Below are 4,403 nucleotides of genomic sequence, written 5' to 3' on the forward strand. Positions count from 1 at the left end.
CCCTTATATATACAAAACGCTTTTTTTCAGTCTGTCACCAGTAGACATTGGTTGTGTTCCGGGGAGTATTTTTATGTAAAAAAAAAATACTTCGAATTTGAATCTGATTTTTTGCATGCTTCATAAGGATGGTTAAAGCTATTTTCTGGTAAATTTTCATAAATTTCTTTTGCTTCTAACCATGTCTTTTGCATGCTACAAAGGTCGGAGTTTCGTGGTCTAAACGGATGTCTACAGCAACTTTTGATCAACACTTGACATCCTAAACTCTTTGTTGACATATTTTTGATGTTTCCTTTCAGAAAACTTTCTTCAAAAATATTAATTTTTGCATTTTTGGCTTCTCGGGTGATTTTGGCTGTCCGTGGGTGATTTTGGCCCACGTGGGCTGTCTGTTCAGTACACACGGACGTCCGTGTGTGTCCGTCAGCACACACAGGACGTCCGTGGCCGTCCGTCAGCACACACAGGACGTCCGGCTGTCCATCAGTACACATATCAGCACGCTCCGTGGACTGTTCGGGTGATTTTGGCTCACGTGGGCTGTCTGTTCAGTACACACAGGACGTCCGTCAGCACACGCAGGACGTCCGTGGCTGTCCGTGTGTGTCCGTGTGTCCGTCAGTGCACACAGGACGTCCGTCAGCACACACAGGACGTCCGTCAGCACACGCAGGACGTCCGTCAGCACACGCAGGACGTCCGTGGCTGTCCGTGTGTGTCCGTGTGTCCGTCAGCACACGCAGGACGTCCGTCAGTACACACAGGACGTCCGTCAGCACACAAAGGACGTCCGTCAGCACACGCAGGACGTCCGTGGCTGTCCGTGTGTGTCCGTGTGTCCGTCAGTACACACAGGACGTCCGTCAGTACACACAGGACGTCCGTCGGCACACACAGGACGTCCGTGGCCGTCCGTCAGTACACCAGGACATCCGTGATCGTCCGTCAGTACACATATCAGCATGCTGGCCCTTCCTGTGGACTGTTCGGGTGATTTTGGCCCACGTGGGCTGTCTGTTCAGTACACACAGGACGTCCGTCAGCACACGCAGGACGTCCGTCCTGTCCGTTAGCACACACAGACTGTGTCCGTGGACTGATCCGTGTACTGAACTCATATCAGCATGCTGTCAGTACACGTATCAGCATGCTGGCCCTTCCCGTGGACTGTCCGTGTACTGATCCGTGTACTGATCCGTGTACTGAACTCATATCAGCATGCTGACCACACATATCAGCATGCTGGCCCTTCCCGTGGACTGTCCGTGTACTGATCCGTGTACTGATCCGTGTACTGATCCGTGACTGAACTCATATCAGCATGCTGACCACACATATCAGCATGCTGGCCCTTCCGTGGACTGTCCGTGTACTGATCCGTGGACTGATCCGTGTACTGAACTCATATCAGCATGCTGACCACACATATCAGCATGCTGGCTGTTGTAGGCACGGGTCGGAGGGGTCGAACGGACGGACGGACGCATACGGATGCCGTTCCGCGGTTCAGCTTTGCCTCGGACGGATGGTACTGGCCGCTCGTCTCTTGCTTGCGATCGAACCTGAACAGATAGGGGACTTTTATGAATCTTTAACAGGACAAGAACAGAAACAAGATATGATTCTTTTGGTTTTATGGAATTGATTGAATGAAATCTAAAACAAAAGATAAGAAAGGAGAAGATTGGCGGATGGGATCAGCTGCTGGACGTATGTCTCTCTCAGCTAGATGCCTAGGTCGGACAGGAAGATAGGTATGGATCCGGCTCTTGCTGGACGTATGTCTCTCTCAAGATTCGGACAAGGAATGGAATGGATCGAAGGACGCCACAAAGAACAATGGATCGGCTCTTTGATATGTCACACGGCTGCTCTCAATGTTTCACACAACTGAAAGACTTAGGGTTTCCTTTGCTAAAGCAAACGATTTCATAAAAAGACTTGCCGAAAATTTGGCTACTACAAGAGTTTAAATAGCTGTTCCTTAATGGACTCTAAAAGATAAAAGGCCTAGACAAATGGCCATAGTCTTAACCGAAATAAATTAAAGAAAAGCAATAGACCGGTCGCGGCTTGAGATGTCCGGATCAGAACTCATAGTATGCTTGCATGTTGCCTCATTAAAACCTTTCGGAAAACCCAGTGGGACAAAACCCGATAAGGAAAAAGAGTACAACACATACTACTCCTTCTGATGGACGGCTACATCTCTGAACCGGAAGCAAGTGGTTGGATGGATTGAGGATGAAGGTGGAAATGATCAGGCCGGCTCCATTCTGGTCGATGGAGGAGAATTGGCTTGAATGGAAGGAGTCTGGAACCTCTAATGACTCGCTGGTGTCTTCAAGCTTTAAGTCGGCCAACTCCTGGATCAATAGTTGCTTGAATCCGGTTTGTTCCTGTGCAAGCAACTCCTGGACAGCTTTGGCAAATCCAGCTCTTATAACCCTTGAGCCGGACCTTGTGGTAGGACCTTTGCGGATGATGGGAACCTCAGTCGTGGTACTACAACATCCCCTCCCTCTTGAACAGGTTCTGTCCTCAGAACATCTCCGTCATCTGCAATATAAGGAGACAAATCAGACACATTGAACGTTCGGGAAACTTGGAACTCACCTGGCAGCTCTAGCCGGTAGGCATTGTCATTGATCCGGTCGAGCACTCGGAAAGGTCCGTCCCCCCGTGGGGATAATTTGCTCTTCCTCTCTCCGGAAACCGTTCTGGCCTCATGTGGAGCCACACCCAGTCGCCTGGTTGGAAGATAACTTCTGTGCGTCCCTTGTTGAGCTTAATCCGGTTCCGTTCAGCCTTCTTCTCCAAAGTCTCCTTGACTTGCCGGTGCATGTTCTTCACAAACTCAGCCTTTTTGTCCACCCTTGCTAACTTGCATGGCTGGGGGCAGTGCGGATAGGTCCATGGGCGTCTCTGGTCTAAAGCCATACACGATCTCAAAAGGGGAGAGGTAGTAATAGAGTGCCTTGCATGGTTATAAGCAAACTCAATGAAAGGCAAACAACTCAACCAATTTCTAAGATTCTTACCCACCGTAGCCCTCAACAACTGAGAGAGTGTACGGTTTACTACCTCGGTCTGTCCATCAGTCTGGGGTGGCAAGTGGTCGAGAAGAGGAGCTTGGTTCCAAGCTTCTTCCACAATGTCCTCCAGAAGTGGCTGAGGAATTTGTGTCTCGGTCGGACACAATGGTACGAGGCACTCCATGTAAGCGCACCACTTCCTTGAAGAAGAGATCAGCGGTTTGGCTTGCATCATTGGTCTTGGAACACGGAATGAAATGTGCCATCTTGGAGAACCTGTCCACTACAACAAAAATGAATCCTTGTGTTCTATCTTGGGCAAGCCCAGCACAAAGTCCATAGACAGATCAACCCATGGTGCAATAGGAATAGGTAAAGGCATGTGTAAACCATAAGGATGCGACCTGGATTTGGTTTTGAGACAGACAGTGCACTTGGCGCAAAGGCTCTCGACGTAGCGCCTCATCCGGGGCCAATAGAAGTGGTCGGAGAGGACGCTCAGGGTTTTGTCTCGGCCGAAATGCCCCATCAACCCGCCCCCATGAGCTTCTCGTGTCAGTAAGTCTCGCATGGAACCATGAGGAATGCACAGGCGCTTCTCCTTGAAGAGGAACCCGTCCTGCTGATAGAATGGACCCATGGCTCCTTAGCCGTGTTACTGTAAAGCTCAGAAAAATCAGGGTCAGTTTCATAAGACATTTTAAGTTGTTCAAAACCCATGATCTTAGCCTCCATGGTGGTAATGAGGTGTGTGGCGTGGGATAGAGCGTCGGCCACTACGTTGTCCTTCCCCTTCTTGTACTTGATCACATAAGGAAAAGTCTCCACGAACTCCAGCCACCTAGCATGCCTCTTCTTGAGTGGGGTCTGGCCCCTCAAGTGTTTAAGAGTCTCGTGATCTGTATGAATAATAAACTCTTTAGACAGAAGATAATGTTGCCAAGTTTCAAGTGACCTTACTAGAGCATATAGCTCTTTATCATAGGTGGGGTAATTGAGGGCGGCTCCACTCAATTTTCACTAAAGAAAGCCACTGGCCGGCCTCCTTGGGTCAGTACGGCTCCTATCCCTGTCCCTGAAGCATCACACTCAATCTCAAAAGGTTTATCAAAATCAGGAAGAGTTAGGACCGGTGCATGTGTCAAACTATATTTAAGCCTGTTGAAAGACTCCTCTTGGGCAGGTCCCAAGCAAAGGATACATTCTTCTTGATCACGGAGGTCATTGGGGCGGCAATGGTACTGAAATCCTTCACAAATCGTCGATAGAAACTGGCCAGTCCATGGAAGCTGCGGACATGTCCGATCGTGGTCGGGGTTGGCCAGTTGTATCGCTTGATCTTCTCCTCATCAACCTTCAGTCCCT

The sequence above is a fragment of the Brassica napus genome, unplaced genomic scaffold (assembly GCF_020379485.1).
Source record: "Brassica napus cultivar Da-Ae unplaced genomic scaffold, Da-Ae ScsIHWf_659;HRSCAF=967, whole genome shotgun sequence".
Classification (NCBI taxonomy): Eukaryota; Viridiplantae; Streptophyta; class Magnoliopsida; order Brassicales; family Brassicaceae; genus Brassica; species Brassica napus.